Source organism: Electrona antarctica (assembly GCF_951216825.1).
Source record: "Electrona antarctica genome assembly, chromosome: 18".
Taxonomy (NCBI): Eukaryota; Metazoa; Chordata; class Actinopteri; order Myctophiformes; family Myctophidae; genus Electrona; species Electrona antarctica.
Genome location: NC_136799.1, coordinates 7,900,292 through 7,918,015, shown reverse-complemented (window position 1 = coordinate 7,918,015; position 17,724 = coordinate 7,900,292). Strand labels below are relative to the sequence as shown.

Sequence of the window (17,724 nt, the reverse complement as noted above, 5' to 3'; positions counted from 1 at the left end):
TAATCCTGGGCGCTACACTTCCTCTGCCAACCTGGGACCAGTTCCTTTCCCCTCCATCAGGCGCCCCGGCTGGCCAGGGGGAGGTAGTTTAGAGACCAGGATTACTACATGTTTTTTGTGAGGGTACCTACCCTAGGGGACACGGGGAGAACATGCAAACTCCACAAAGAAAGGCCCTTTCGCCAACCCCGCCTCGGGTATGGGCACTGATGACGCGGAGGAGGGAAAACACCCCAAGTGCCCACAGCGTCCCCAGCAGGAATCGAACCCAGGACCTTCTAGCCGTGAAGCGACAGCACTACCGACTGTGCCACCGTGCCCCCAACCACATGGTTTCTTATGTAGATCTCTGTCGCCATGGTGATAATGTCATAATCGATGATGTCATTGTGATGACGGCCTCCACACATATCTGTATTTCTAGGCTTGCACAGCAACAGTTTATGTTGTGTGTGATGTCAGACCTCAGCTCCTGGTTAGCCTACATAATGTGTGAATTTCCTTTAGACTTTCACTTCATCTCATTGTGAAGTATAGAGGTTTTACTGAGACATCGTGTGAGTGGGTGAAGAGAGCCATATATTGTCAAACCCCAACAGAGGAACCTAGAACTCTCATTCTCATCACAGTCCATTTATGGCTGCATTTGATGATGGAAGGAAGGATTGAGGCCCAATGTTTCCAGACCCTGATCTCCTGTTCCGAGTGTCCATATGCCTGTGCCTCCACCTATCTCCATGGACCCATGAAGAGGAGCCACAACGACCTCTACTGCCAAACACTGAAGAATGAACAGATCCCTTCAGCAGCCTGTCAGCAAATAAACTGCTCTGTAACCAGCCAGAAACAAAGAGACACAGGTGAACCTAAATCTCACAGTCATCAACAGTTTACCAAGAATTTAGCTCTGGCGGGAGAAGTAAAGACAAATCAGCCGAGTTACACAGGAAAGAAGCCCCACAGCTGTAAACAGTGTGACAAGAGCTTCAGTCAGTTATGTCATCTTCAGGCACACCAGCGTATCCACACTGGAGAAAAGCCATACCACTGTAAACAGTGTGACAAGAGTTTCAGTCAGTTAAGTGATCTGAAGATACACCAGCGTATCCACACTGGAGAGAAACCATACCACTGTAAAGAGTGTGACAAGAGTTTCACTGTGTTAGGTCATCTGCGGTCACACCAGCATATCCACACTGGAGAAAAACCATACCACTGTAAAGAGTGTGACAAGAGTTTCACTCAGTCAGGTAATCTTAAGGCACACCTGCGTCTCCACACTGGAGAAAAGCCATACCACTGTAAAGAGTGTGACAAGAGTTTCACTGTGTTAGGTCATCTGCGGTCACACAAGCGTATCCACAATGGAGAAAAACCATACCACTGTAAAGAGTGTGACAAGAGTTTCACTGTGTTAGGTGATCTGCGGTCACACCAGCGTATCCACACTGGAGAAAAACCATACCACTGTAAAGAGTGTGACAAGAGTTTCACTCAGTCAGGTAATCTTAAGGCACACCTGCGTCTCCACAGTGGAGAAAAAACATACTACTGTAAACAGTGTGACAAGAGTTTCAGTCAGTCAGGTAATCTGCGGTCACACCAGCGTATCCACACTGGAGAAAAACCATACTACTGTAAACTGTGTGACAAGAGTTTCAATCAGTCAACTCATCTGAAGATACACCTGCGTCTCCACCAGGGCCGCTTTTAGGGTATTGCGAATGGTTCCGCCGCACAGGGCCTCGCGCATGCGAGGCCTCGCACTAGGCAGCGTTTTTATTTATTTATTTATTTTAATAAAAAGAAACACTTTCCATTTACGAGTCGGAGCTAAAATAGGCAGGGGCGGTTATTAGCGCTACGCACGGCGGCTAGAGGCCCCGAGAGTTCTCTCTGAAAAATGTCTAATATCGCAGCCCGTTCCGTCGCAGTTGATAAGCTGCGGTCGGTTTGGGGCCGGGGGGGGGGGTCCCAGGGGAGCCTCCGATGGCCGTGCGTCGCCTCCTCCTCCCAACCGTCGTCACTTCATCCTCCCATTAAGCGACGCCCGACCGTCCCGTCGTGGGGCCCCCTGTTGTCCCCCCTCTGCCGTGCAGGCTTGCACTGCAGAATTAGAGCAGATCTACAAGCTCACAATGCGTCGCACCACCGCGCAACGCAGTCGAATTATACACACAATGGAACCAAACAAAAACAAACTGAACACATGTAGGCTAGTTTCGTGCAGCTCCGCTCACAAACAAAACTCACAAAAAATTGTGTGTGATAATAATAGCGCCCCCTCACTTCACACAAGTGTGATTTCTATGAAAACCTGAATTTCCATGTGTCACATCACACTTCCATATATGGTCACACCTCGTGACATCACGCCTTTATATGGTCACGCCTCATGACATCCCACCTCCATATATGGTCACACCTTGTGACATCACGCCTTCATATGGTCACGCCTCATGACATCCCACCTCCATATATAGTCACGCCTCGTGACATCATGTGACATCATGGAGACTCTTAGATCTCCATATATAGTTGTATGTGAAAACATCAATTCAAAAAGAAAGAAAAGGTCCATATACCGGTATGGGCATTCCCAGACGATGCCCTAATACAATATCTGTTAGAAGAAGAAAATAAGAAAAATAGGTAATAATAATAATCCATATATGATATATGGGCATTTCCAGACAATGCCCTAATACAATCCCTGTTATGCCCATATATGGAGAAATTGGAGATCCCTGATGTCATCAATATTAAGCTCATATATGGGAATGTCAATATATGGCCATACTGACAGTCTGATGATAACCAGTGTGGTTATCATGAGACTATCAAGTCACACTTGCAAATGAACCAAGTTGGTACACCGTATGGATCTCCCTATGTGGAACTGACTATGATCACCTGGATCTCCATATATGAAGATCGCGACACTGACCTCATAAACCCTTGATAGCCATACATGGTTTGACATATAGGTCTGCATATATGAGCCGGCCAGCAACTCTACATCTGACCTCACTGATGTTAACTTTATAAACTAAATACAAATACATTGGACTTAAAAAAAATAACAATAACATTTTAATATGAGTCATTAAAACAGTTTGACGGCCGAGAATTGTTTGATCCAGTGTTGCGCCGCTGCGTAATACGACATCCCCGCTATTTGTTTTATGTGTCTAAATCGCATCGCATCAATAATAATAAAAAAAGTCCGCCTCTGCTGCGCAGCAGGGAGAGAGAGCTTCATGTTATGACGAAGAAACCGGAAATAGATACTTATGCTGGGCTGCTAGGGCTTCTGGGAAATTGAGTCCAATGCAAGCGGACGGTGGTTTTGTCTCACTACAACAGCCTCCCAGCCCCCTCCTTTCTGCTTGGCAAGATGGCGGCTGGTGCGATCGTTCAAAAACAAACTGAGGAACGGATCTGGACCGGATTTTCACGGATCAAACTCCCAAATACTTCAGCGTATGATCTAAAGGTAATAAAACAATCCAGGCAGCGTAGGATATTTAATTAAAAGGCGGGTTCCGCGTGATGTGGCGTCAAACTGTTAAGCTACTAATTTAGGCTGAAGTAATTAAAGCGGGTCATGTTTGCATGTTTGGAATTGTAACAGCTGAAATAAATAATATATCAGTATTCTGATATTAACCTGAGGGCCACATTAATGGAAGGCATGTGGCCCCTGGGCTGCCAGTTGCCCATGTATGAAGGCCTTCAGCCATTAAGTCACCCCACTCTGCAGAACCTCTTGACAAGAACCCGCAGTGACCTCCGTGCACACACAGTCATCCCCGAAGGTGTGCTCCCATGGTTCTAATTGTCACATCCACTCTGGGACAGCCCCCTTGCTTGAGGTGTGTGTTGGGAGGGTCAATTGTCTCAGACTCTTGTCATGTAATGTCAAGCGCCGCGGCCCCAGAGGGTGATTAATATGAAGACCTTTAATGGAGCCATGATCACTCTGGCTTGAGTTCTAATCCCGTTCCTGGGGGATGACTATAGTACATATACAGAGGCGTACAGTAGATATACAGTAGATGCAGACAAATCGATGAGGATAATATACTGTGCATGTATTCAGCACTGAGTATGAAAGGCTACATCTCAATATAATTATTAGAAAACTACTATACTTTGTAGATTTGTATTACTATTAACAAAAACATACATTAACCACTTCAGTCCCGTTTAAATTTGGCTAATTGAAAATAGCCGATCTACAAGCTCACAGCACGTCACAATGCGATGCGTTGTGAGCTTATAGATCAGCAATTTTCAATAGATTTGAAACCAGGTAGGTACATTTGAAACCTTTGAAACAGGACATTCTACATACAGTACTAGGTATAGATATTTGTGGGGCTTTTCATTAGATACCATACAGTAGTCTGACAGGAAATTGGGAGAGAGAGATGGGGGGTGACAGCCAGCTAAGGTCGTCTGGGTCGGGAATGGAACCCTCGACATGCGTGTCCGGACCGCTATAGCCGTCTTAGCCCCTAGCCTACTTTTGGTACTTTACAGCAGTGGTTTTCAACCAGTGGTCCGGGGACCACCAGTGGTCCTTGAGGGGGTTCCAGGTGATCCCCAGCTGAATGATGGAGAGTTGGTAACTTTTCAAATGGGGGTCTGCGGGCTAATTAGTATCAGTTTGGGTTCCTTGACATGAAAAAGTTTGGGAACAACTGTATTGTAATGTTAACTCCAGTCCATAGACATACAAAAATCACAGTACTTCATCTTTAAGGTTTCACAGCGATCAGTCCCGTGGTGTCTGAGATGAGCTCACTGTATATGTTTCTTTTCCCTTTTTTACCTCCTTTATGATGAATTCCTATTCTGTTCTTTGGCTATATAGAAGTGTTGTACGTCTCTAAATGTTTTGATGATTTGAACATGGTGGACCCTCTTGTAAACAAGTGTAATGCTTAATTGGGCCGTCCACTCACAGTTAAGAGTCTTTGTATTGAGTTGTGCTTGAAATGTACTGTAATTCTGCAAACTGTTAATAAATATTTCAATCAATCAATAAATCAATCAAAGATGTTCAGAGATGGAAACACAGCTGCAAACACATGGTTTCTATGTGGATGTCTGTCATGGTGATGATGTCATAATTGATGATGTCATTGTGATGACGGCCTGCACACATATCTGTATTTCTAGGCTTGCACGGCAACAGTTTATGTTGTGTGATGTCAGACCTTAGCTCCTGGTTAGCCTACATAATGTGTGAATTGCCTTTAGACTTTCACTTAATCTCATTGTGAAGTATAGAGGTTTTCCTGAGACACTGTGGGAGTGGGTGAAGAGAGCCATATATTGTCAAACCCCAACAGAGGAACCTAGAACTCTCATTCTCATCACAGTCCATTTATAGCTGCATTTGATGATGGAAGGAAGGATCGAGGCCCAATGTTTCCAGACCCTGATCTCCTGTTCCGAGTGTCCATATGCCTGTGCCTCCACCTGTCTCCATGAACCCATGAAGAGGAGCCACAACGACCTTTACTGCCAAACACTGAGGAATGAACAGATCCCTTCAGCAGCCTGTCGGCAAATAAACTGCTCTGTAACCAGCCAGAAACAAAGAGACACAGGTGAACCTAAAGCTCACAGTCAACTCAACTGTCATCAACAGTTTACCAAGAATTTAGCTCCGGCAGGAGAAGTAAAGACAAATCAGCCGAGTTACACAGGAAAGAAGCCCCACAGCTGTAAACAGTGTGACAAGAGCTTCAGTCAGTTATGTCATCTGCAGGCACACCAGCGTATCCACACTGGAGAAAAACCATACCACTGTAAACAGTGTGACAAGAGTTTCAATCAGTCAGCTCACCTGCAGTCACACCAGCGTATCCACACTGGAGAAAAGCCATACCACTGTAAACAGTGTGACAAGAGTTTCACTGTGTTAGGTTATCTGCGGTCACACCAGCGTATCCACACTGGAGAAAAACCATACCACTGTAAAGAGTGTGACAAGAGTTTCACTCAGTCAGGTAATCTTAAGGCACACCTGCGTCTCCACACTGGAGAAAAGCCATACCACTGTAAAGAGTGTGACAAGAGTTTCACTGTGTTAGGTCATCTGCGGTCACACCAGCGTATCCACACTGGAGAAAAACCATACCACTGTAAAGAGTGTGACAAGAGTTTCACTCAGTCAGGTAATCTTAAGGCACACCTGCGTTTCCACACTGGAGAAAAGCCATACCACTGTAAACATTGTGACAAGAGTTTCAGGCAGTTAAGTAATCTTAAGACACACAAGCGTATCCACACTGGAGAAAAACCATACCACTGTAAACAGTGTGACAAAAGTTTCAGTCAGTCTAGTAGTCTTAAGACACACCTGCGTCTCCACACTGGATAAAAACCGTACCGCTGTAAACAGTGTGACAAGAGTTTCAGTCAGTTAAGTAGTCTTAAGAAACACCTGCGTCTCCACACTGGAGAAAAGCCATACCACTGTAAACTGTGTGACAAGTGTTTCAATCAGTTAAGTGATCTGAAGATACACCAGCGTATCCACACTGGAGAAAAACCTTACCACTGTAAACAGTGTGACAAGAATTTCACTAGGCTAGGTCATCTTAAGAGACACCAGCGTCTCCACACTGGAGAAAAACCATACCACTGAAGAGTTTCACTGAGTCAGGTCATCTGCGATCACACCAGCGTATCCACACAGGAGAAAAACTATACCACTGTAAAGAGTGTGACAAGAGTTTCAAGTTAAATGAGAAGAGACACCAGTGTATCTAGACTGGAGAAAAACATTTCTAGACTTTGTAATTGTGTTTAAAATGTGTTTACAACTGCTGTATTTCACCACATGCCTCATTCAAGTCTACTATTTTAGTGTCGTCCTGCTCTTAACACAATCACTGCTGGGAACTAATCAATTAGTCCGCCACTCCAAGCATTTTTCCGAGACCCACAGACATTTTTAGAGGGGCACCAATGCCCAGTTATGTGTGCACGTGTGTACCCCATATCGATGATTTGATTGGCTGAGCACGGAATGTGAGGACAGAAAAAATCGTTGGGGGAAAAAAACCGTTGGGGGAAAAAAACCGTTGGGGGAAAAAACCGTTGGGGGGAAAAAAATCGTTAGGGGAAAAAAAACGTTGGGGAAACCGTTGGGGGAAAAAAAACGTTGGGGAAACCGTTGGGGGAAAAAAAACGGGGGGGGGGCTCCTCCGGTGAAGGCGTCAACCTACCTCACATGAGCAGCAGCAGCAGCATGGCCCCGTAATCGTCGCCACTATTCAATCGATGACGCTTCCCCATTCAGCGCCGTCCGGGGCCGATTGATGAACCGACACACCCAGCCTCCCTTCCTCTCATCCCAGCCTGCCGTTCCTTCCTGTTCCTCCCTGAATGAAGATGAAAGCAGAGAGAGGGGAACCGTCCGTAAGACGTCTTTTGTTCTGCATTGTGTGAAAATCTCATCCCTGATTCTTTGGTTTACTCCGCCTTCAAACAGATAATACCCGTCTATTCAGGGAGGATAATATGGCTCTACTGGTGGACTCCACTGCAATAATTCCATTTCCAAGTTTTGGGTCCAGTAGCAGCTTCTATTTATCACCCTCCAAAAAATATTATTTCTGTACTGTTAACATAGAGCAGTGGTTCTCAACTCTTTCAGGCCATGAACATGAATATTTGAACTGGAGACCCCCCATCCTGACAAGCACTTGGAATATTTTTAGGCATTGAATTTAATTTGACTCAGTTCCACAGATAATTGTGAAAAAGCAGATCTACTTGATCAGCTCAATTTCTTATATTATTTGAGTTTTTGAGGGGTGCTATCCCCTCCTATGTCCAGCTTTGAGGGTTTGTGTAAACACAAACATTGTTTTGCTACCGTTTCCTATACTAGTTTTGAGTGTTTGTGCACTCAAACACAAACATTGATGACAAAAGTGAGGACGCAAATTGTGATTGGCCAGAATGAGATGATGTATGATGATAAGAGCGCCCCCCTCACTTCACACGGTTGTGATTGTTTAGTCTTGGTCTAGTCTAGTCTTAGTCACATAATTATCTCCACCAGGATAGGAGTGGCATTTCTTCCTAAACCTAGTGGGAATATGCATGCACAGTTTCACTGCAATTGGACGCTTCATGATTTGCAACATTTTGTAGAAAATGGGCCACTCCTGAAAACTTTGGAAGCCAATTGTAGCCAATCAGGATGGAATATGAGAAATCAAACAGACCCATCTCGATCACATGAATATAGAGATCATGTGTACCTATTTCCGTGATATTTGGATAAAAACTGAAGAAGTAATATAAAAACATAATGTGTGAATTGTCTTTAGACTTTCACTTCATCTCAGTGCGAAGTATGGAGATTTTCCTGAGACACTGTGCGAGTGAATGAAGAGAGCCAGAGAAGAGGGAGAGAGTGATATAGTATGAAAGAATATTGTCCAACCCCAACAGAGGAACTGACTGTAGCGGTTTGTTGGGGCGAGTGTCGGGGTGCCAGTCAGAGATATTATATATATATATTTTACGCCCTACCCGACCCAAAAATGTATAAAAAAGGTCCATATATGGGCATTCCCAGACCCGTTGTCTCAGCACGAGTGCACAACCTCGCCCTGTTGTTTCAGCGCACCTGGCTTCTCTCCATCAGGGCGTCTTTGTCACGGGGCAGCCTGTGTCCTATATATATTGTATAAATGACAGTTATTATTCCACACAATGATTACAAGAGGTTTAAATATGTTTATATTTGTATTGACACTGAAGTTGCACTGTTTGTCACCTGTCTCCCCTCTGCAGTGCTGGCACTCCTCTCTAGATTGGAGGGTGCCAAGTAGGCCTACTGTGGAGGAGGAGGGGTGTTTGTTCCTTTCATGTTGCATTTTCATTGTATTATGTTTATTGTCTTAGGCTCTGTATGAAGTGTTTGAAATATAGTATAGAGTGTTTGTATATTTAATATTCCTTTAAATGGCTTAGTTAGCCGTGTGGTGAGTTAATGACCACTTACTAATTTGAGGATGGTTTGCCCCACCTGTATAAAAGCAGGATTGCTGCAGGTGGAGGAAGTTCAGTATGACTTGAGGCTAATAGAGACTAGGGGAGAGCTGTGAGCCAGGGCCTCATTGAAGGTGAAAAAGCCTGTAACAGTTCCTGTTTGTTTTATAGTTTTATAGTGTTCGTTTTGTTTTTGGAATGTTTACTTTTGGCCAGCATTATTTATTGTTGTACTTTGTAGTCTTTTAGACACTTTTGGAGGTAAATAAAATGCTTAAAACGTGCTTGTGGACCTGTCTACTTCTTGGAGCCTCCGACCATCGGCTGGCATTATCACAGTCTTACTGGTACTATAGGAGAAAGATGTCTTTCAAAAAAGTGTATACAGAAAAGTGTTAAAATTATGTTTTCATGTGGCCACACCCACCAGTTCATTAAGTATCCCTGGTTTGCCTGGTGGGTGGTGATCCACCTGAACTGAAGCCTCACCCACAGCTGTTGTTGTATGATAAAGGGGGAGGGGATGATAATTGTGATGTCACTACGGTATATCACTGTCATTTCGATTGGGCCTTTTGACCTGCATGGGCCTTGATTGGGCCTTTTGAGAAACCAAAAATACACAGGGAAGACATAAAGTATTCTGGGGGTCATTCTGGTAAGGTTTCACGGCGATCAGTCCTGTGGTGTCTAAGACGAGCTGTTCAGGGATGGACACACAGCTGCAACCACATGGTTTCTTATGTAGATCTCTGTCGCCATGGTGATAATGTCATAATCGATGATGTCATTGTGATGACGGCCTGCACACATATCTGTACTTCTAGGCTTGCACAGCAACAGTTTATGCTGTGTGTGATGTCAGACCTCAGCTCCTGGTTAGCCTACATAATGTGTGAATTGCCTTTAGACTTTCACTTCATCTCATTGTGAAGTATAGAGGTTTTCCTGAGACACTGTGCGACTGGGTGAAGAGAGCCATATATTGTCAAACCCCAACAGAGGAACCTAGAACTCTCATTCTCATCACAGTCCATTTATAGCTGCATGCATTTGATGATGGAAGGAAGGATTGAGGCCCAATGTTTCCAGACTCAGGTCTCCTGTTCCGAGTGTCCATATGCCTGTGCCTCCACCTATCTCCATGAACCCATGAAGAGGAGCCACAACGACTGCCAAACACTGAGGAATGAACAGATCCCTTCAGCAGCCTGTCAGGAAATAAACTGCTCTGTAACTAGCCAGAAACAAAGAGACACAGGTGAACCTAAATCTCACAGTCATCAACAGTTTACCAAGAATGTAGCTCTGGCGGCAGAAGTAAAGACAAATCAGCCGAGTTACACAGGAAAGAAGCCCCACAGCTGTAAACAGTGTGACAAGAGCTTCAGTCACTTATGTCATCTTCAGGCACACCAGCGTATCCACACTGGAGAAAAGCCATACCACTGTAAACAGTGTGACAAGAGTTTCAGTCAGTTAAGTGATCTGAAGATACACCAGCGTATCCACACTGGAGAAAAACCATACCACTGTAAAGAGTGTGACAAGAGTTTCAATCAGTTAACTAATCTTAAGACACACCAGCGTCTCCACACTGGAGAAAAACCGTACCGCTGTAAACAGTGTGACAAGACTTTCAGTCATTCAGGTAGTCTTAAGGCACACCTGCGTCTCCACACTGGAGAAAAGCCATACTACTGTAAACTGTGTGACAAGTGTTTCAGTCACTCAAGTGATCTGCATAGACACCAGCGTCTCCACACTGGAGAAAAACCTTACCACTGTAAACAGTGTGACAAGAGTTTCAGACGTTTAGAATGTCTGAAGATACACCAGCGTATCCACACTGGAGAAAAACCATACCACTGTAAAGAGTGTGACAAGAGTTTCAGTCAGTTACATAATCTGATGAGACACCAGCGTCTCCACACTGGAGAAAAACCATACCACTGTAAAGAGTGTGACAAGAGTTTCAAGTTAAATGAGCTGAAGAGACACCAGTGTATCTAGACTGGAAAAAAAACATTTCCAGTCTTTGTAATTGTGTTTAAAATGTCTGAGTGTTTACAACTGCTGTATTTCACAACATGCCTCATTCATGCCTACTATTTTAGTGTAGTCCTGCTCTTAACACAATCACTGCCGGGAATTAATGAATCAATTAGTCTGCCACTGCAAGCCTTTTTCCGAGACCCACATACCTTTTTCTTTTTTCTCTTTTTTGAGGGGCGCTAGCCCCTCCAATGCCCAGCTTTGTGTGTGCGTGTGTACCCCATATCGATGATTTGATTGGCTGAGCACGGAATGTGAGGATAACAAGTGAGGACAGAAAAAATAAAGAAAAAAAGGTCCAAATATGGGCATCGTGGGCATGCCCTAATACAATCCTTGTTATGCCCATAGATGGAGATCCCTGATGTCATCAATATTAAGCTCATATATGGGAATGTGAATATATGGTTCCACATAGGGAGATCCCTATGTGGAACTGACTATCATCACCTGGATCTCCATGAAGATCACAACACCTACCTCATCAAACCCTGGATAGCCATACATGGTTTGATGTACTAGATCTGCATATATGAGCCGGCCAACAACTCTACATCTGACCTCACTGACACCAGATTAATTGTTCAACGATTTGAGAGTATGACCTCAATGTATGAGACCCGGGTACTCAGGAAGGGGAAAGCTATTACCAGGGACAATACACACCCGTTACACAGCCAATACCATCTTTTACCATCAGGGCGACGGTACATGGTACCTTCTCTGCAGGGCCTCAAGATCGTTTGTTCCTATAAGTATAGGACTTATGAACAAGCAGGCCCCGTCTCAGTTCCGTGCATAAAGTGTGATTTGATGCCTCTTGGAACTATGACCTTCTGTTGGCATTGTTTTCTTTATTGTCAATGTATTGTGTGATCTGTTTGTTTGTATATGTTTTCTGTATCCTGATTCCTGATGATTGCTGTGCACAAGACAAATTTCCGAAAGGACAAATAAAGTATCTATATTTATCCAACTCCTGCTTCTTAACCGTATTAAGAAGCTCTGTTGTTTGAGCGTCGCAAGATCGCTTCTCGTCCTCAGGGCGTCTTGGTATTATAGCTTGTTGATTACTTTTGGTGCACTAATGGACGTTTTTCTTTTCTTTAGAAAGAAATGTTTGAGTATGATGTGATAAAATGACACATTATGCGCTAGTGCAAGGTGTTTGCCATTAATGACAGAAGAACTACAGAATAGTGTAGGTCTCTCTCTCTCTCTCTCTCTCTCTCTGTACCACCTGAAATTCACCCTGAAGGCCTTCAGCCAAGTCACCCCACTCTGCAGAACCTCTTGACAAGAACCCACAGTGACCTCCGTGCACACACAGTAATCCCCGAAGGTGTGCTCCCATGGTTCTAATTGTCACATCCACTCTGGAACAGCCCCCTTGCTTGAGGTGTGTGTTGGGAGGGTCACTTGTCTCAGACTCTTGTCATGTAATGTCAAGCGCCGCGGCCCCAGAGGGTGATTATGAAGACCTTTAATGGAGCCATGATCACTCTGGCTTGAGTTCTAATCCCGTTTCTGGGGGAAGACCTTAGAGTATATATTAATAGAGACGTCACCGAGAGGAAACACTGAAGCGAAAAATACATGGTATAGGTACTGCAGCTCGAGCGGCATTTGAGCCAATCACATGAACGCACTGAGGCGGCCGAGCCAATACACAACAATGGCGGCGCTCGTTCATGACTCGCTCGCCCGCACACACAGTACTCGTTCATGTGTTTGGCCCAAATGCATCCCACAATGCACTCTGTTCCATTCCCGGAAGAAGGGGTGAAATCGCCTCATGCACTGAGGTCAAGCCCCCAGTGCAGCTCTCCAACGTAGAAGCACTGGGCCCTAGTGGTAAGAGGTATAGGACTGCAGGCGAACCCGTGGAGTTATGACTAGGAAACCCCGTGCAGCTGGGGTTTAAAGGGGAATTTCTTCCTAACCGTTTTTTTTTTTACAAAATCATGTTGATAATATGTATATTGACCAAAAAATAATATTAAAAAGAAAATAAACATATAGGGCGCTGGTCCTTTAAGAAAAGCGTAGGAGGGGTCTAACGTTCCACGTAGAACAGGAAGAGTCCAGCAACAACACTGCATGGACTAACCTGTCATATCATCTGCAACAGATGATAACAAAAACTAAAACAAATGGCGCGATTGAAGCGGTTCATGATTCATGCTTTGGCCATGTCTCGCGACCCCCGCCCTGCACCCCCCCCTCCCCACCCCCAATACAAACTGACTGCAAAAATAACCTTAAAGTGGGCAGTTTAGAAACTGTCTTCCAGTGACATCATCATTAGGCAGATTATTTTTTAAACAAGTTTTTAAAAATTACATCGATGATGTCACTGGAGGACGGTTTCTGAACTGCCCACAGCCCTCCTATGAGACACAGACCGAGTAGAAAAAATGTGCGCCATTTTTTCATGATTATTAATGAGGACCTATTATATGAAGATAGGTTGAAAAGTGGTGAAGTGGTCCTTTAATATTAGAGAAAATATATCATAAATGACAAATCCATTTTTTTTTAATAATTTGGGGACCCCCAAAATAATCTCAACCAGCGGTCCGGGGACCACCAGTGGTCCTTGAGGGGGTTCCAATGATGGAGAGTTGGTAACCATTATAGATCTGACCACTCATAGATCTTTAACTCTTGAGAGCATAACATTAAACCAAATACGTTTTAACAACATCTGCATTACTTAATTTACAAGAAGGTAGAATAATTGTTATTTTGATCAACGTTTGCCTGTTGTCTCTCCTATGGATGGTATACCACATCAATACAGCATGGAATTCTGCACAAAATCTTATCCGAACAACAACAAAATATTCAAAGTTTTGGGTCTGAGAGAACTTCAACAAGGGTTGAAAAGCACTGCTTTAAAGTATTTAAAAGGGCACTTTTCTTGCCGTATTCTGAACTAATTATACAGCATGCAACAACCAGTGGTATAGAGGCAAAACAAGACTGCAGCTCAGAGCATGCATGCTGCGGCTCATTCGCCTTGTTTCACAGTGGCGTGCACAAACATTAAGGAGCATGGTGCTCAAGTGAAAAAAGGGCACCTTGTGTGGCGCGTGGAACTATGAGATTTATAGATTTTGGGGCATACATAATATATTAGCAGATTTTAAATCAGAATTGGTGGAGTCGATGTCTCCATGTGCCACATACATACTGTAGCCTACACTGTACAAAACAAAAATAAAATTAACAAACTGTACAAAAAAACGCGAGGCTTGGTCACCATTGGTTTCCCGGGTGTTCCCGGGACACCACGTCAATCACATAACCGGAAGAAAACCTGCTTTTCCAAGCCTGTGGGAGCACGGGGGAAAACACCACATCATGCATTCCTATGGGATGATGCAATACACACAGAGCCTGTGTCTTTCAAACGGTCCGGGTTGTCGCGTATATATGGACCAGGATTATTATCCGATTCTATAGAGCGTCGCAGTCCCCGCCCCCTACCAGGGCCCAGGAAATGATTCTCCGTTAACTTTCCTCATAGACATTTCAGAAAGTATTTATTTAAAGACGTTTACGCCGCGGACAAAGCCAACTCGAGTCGTGACCACTCATGACAACACAAACAATATTTTGGACCAAACAAATAATTACAAAGAAGAAAAACAACAACAAAAGTGTTGTAACCTGCCGTTTTTTTCTTCTTTCTAATTATTTGTTCGGCCCAAAAAATTGTGTTTGTTGTCATGATTTGTCACGACTCGAGTTGGCTTTGGCCGCGGCGTAAACGTCTTTAAATAAATACTTTCTGAAATGTCTATGAGGAAAATGAACGGAGAATCATTTCCTGGTCCATGGTAGGGGGCGGGACTGCGACACTCTATAGGACACCCGTGCAGTGTCTTTTGACGGCACACGTCGTGCACGGAACGGAGCGACGCAGAATATCCTATTTTTGTCAAAGGTTTGCTAAAAAAACGCTCGGAATCCTGGCAGTCAATGTGAACTATAACAACTGATGAATAGCACCACAACAGTGTTGTTTTTGGCAGCAATCTTTTTTTCATTTAATTTCATTTAGTTTCATTTCATTTAGTTTCAGTCACCCGGAATGTTTTAGTGTTAGTCTAGTTTTAGTCGACAAAATAGCATACGATTTTAGTCGACTAAATCTACAGGTGATTTAGTCGACTAAAATGTATTTTGGCGGGCCTTGATGCCGTCGAAATGACTGATTTTACATTTGCTGAAAATAGCCGATCTACAAGCTCACAACGCGTCGCATTGTGAGCTTGTAGATCGGCTATTTTCAGCATGCAACCAAGTGTAAAATGACTTATACTGGATCTCTTGTCCACTAGTCCCTTCCTGACATTTTAGTCTAGTTTTTATCTGTTGAAGAAATTGCCAGTCTATTTAGTCTTAGTTTTAGTCATCATAGCTTAGTTTTCATTTAGTTTCCATTTAGTTTTTGTCAGTGAAAAAAGGTAGTCGGCGAACATTTTTCGTCTTAGTTTTAGTCGACGAAAACAACACTGCACCACAAGACACAGTATTCGTTCACACGCATCACAGGGTGTTGTCGTATGTAGGAAGGAGCCTGGCTGTGGCGGCGTAGACTTCTGATGCGAGGTCGTCGACACCGGGCCTCAGCGGTGCCAACTCCACAGATGGCTCATTAGACCACCGTTTGATAGAAGCCCCCCCCCCCTCCCCTCTCCTCTCCTCTCCACACCCCCGCCATTTCCCATCACTCTCTCTCTCTCTCTCTCCCACTGTCATCCCCCTTTCATCAGTCTAGCGATCGACCAGCTGCTCTGATCGGAGAGGAGTATAGAGAGAGAGGTATCAAATGGAGAGTGAGACGGAGAGGGACGAGCGGAGAGAGAGAGAGAGAGAGAGAGAGAGAGAGAGACTTAAATACAGAGAAGCTAGAACAGACCTGAGGCCGGTTCTAAGAAACATCTTCTAAATCCTAACAATTTTCTGCAAAACTTTACAGAATTGTCCAGTGTTCACTAAAGATTTCTCAGCCTCTGTATAGCAGATGGAAATATACGTGAAGTGACGCAGATGCTTTGCTTTCCCGGATTGAAAGGTTACAACAACATTTTGACACGACAAAGTTCGTATTGGATGGCTAAAATGTATCCAAAACATTTGCATGCAGTTAGTTAAGTTATATGTCGCACAACCTAGAAAAGTGAACTAGTCAATTGAATATCTTTATAAATATACAAATGCATGATGCATCCTTGTTTGGTTGTATGTATTTGATTGTTATGGTTATACAACCAGAACGCCCCCCCTCCCCCTCCCGCTGGTCGGGTGATGGCTGCGAACCTCCAACGAACCTGGGGGTGACCTTCTCGGTGGCCACGCCCCCTCCATATGGAACTCACTCCCAGCTAACATCAAAGCTGCCCCCAAACTCGCCACGTTTAAAACCACACTGAATGCTACGGTGTTGATTATCGGGTAAATCGTGTATCTTTCAATTATATCCAGCAGGGAATAATGCATTGTGTGTCTTTCTGTCTGACCGCAGCTAAACTCACATACTACCAGGCCGACCGGCATCACGTTTCTTGTGCACGCTACCTGACAGCATGCCAAGGACCACGATCATTGTACATTTTTCTAATCGGTCAACGACAGCCACGTCATATTTTTTTCTTCAAATTTACAATCACCGTGCAATCGTCCCACGAGAGCATTATGTCATACGTACCGTGTCTGATGTGTCCCGTCTGGCTATAGGCATTATTAACCAACCGCAGACATACTGTACTGTACACATCATGCTGCTGAATGAACAGACATACTGTACACATCATGCTGCTGAATGAACACAAACGTACACGCCCTTCCAATCTGAAGTTATTACAGTTTCAGCATTTATGTCTGGCAGCTATGTTTTCCAATTTGTCCCATTTGCTGAACTAGTCCCAGGTGAGAGAGAGAGAGAGAGAGAGAGAGAGAGAGAGAGAGAGAGAGGCCCAGCTAAACAACAGCAAAAAGTCCCTTTCATCACAAATACGCTAAATGTGGGCTTCAGGGCATGGTGCCAAGTTCTTACTTCCTCTGCCTCTTGTAATTGCTCTTGCTTATCAGCAGAGATAAACAACGAGCCTAAGCAGCATTCAGCTTCTGTAACATTATAGAATGGAGACATCTCTCCTCTCCTCTCCTCTCCTCTCCTCTCCTCTCCTCTCCTCTCCTCTCCGCTTGTCCTTTCTTCTCTCCCCTCCCCTCCCCTCCCCTCCCCTCTCCCTGAACTACAGTAGTCCCAGCCCAGGTGAGAGGCCAGACTAACAACAGAAAACACACTTGTTCATTACGAATGATGCTTGTGTCACTTTCTGGCTTAATGCCAAGTTCTTACTTTCCCTTGCAAAGGTGGGCCAGCTTTAAGTAAAGGTTGAAAATACAACCTTTAATTTTGATCTGCTGATACAAACATGATTGACACAGAAAATTAACAATCTGTAAGACACACAACAGAAGCCGTTGACCAACAACAACTGTCCAGACAATGCACCACAGTTCATCAGACACGTGCATTGTTTGCTGTACTATAGTGGAAAATGACTGGAATGTAAGAGTCCTTCACTGCGCTTCCGCTGTGACTCTGGGCGCAGTCTGGACACCCGC

General features: G+C 44.2%; 1 protein-coding gene across 2 annotated transcripts in view; it reads right to left on the bottom strand.

Annotated features, from left to right (window-relative positions):
- The window catches only part of LOC306942779 (E3 ubiquitin-protein ligase TRIM35-like), a 136,252-nt gene that overhangs the window by 50,931 nt on the left and 67,597 nt on the right, over positions 1–17,724 (bottom strand). For both annotated transcript variants that reach the window (XM_079528865.1, XM_079528864.1), the window contains exon 2: positions 7,248–7,403. The gene's annotated coding sequence lies outside the window, so the exon portion shown is untranslated. The remainder of the gene's footprint in view (positions 1–7,247; positions 7,404–17,724) is intronic.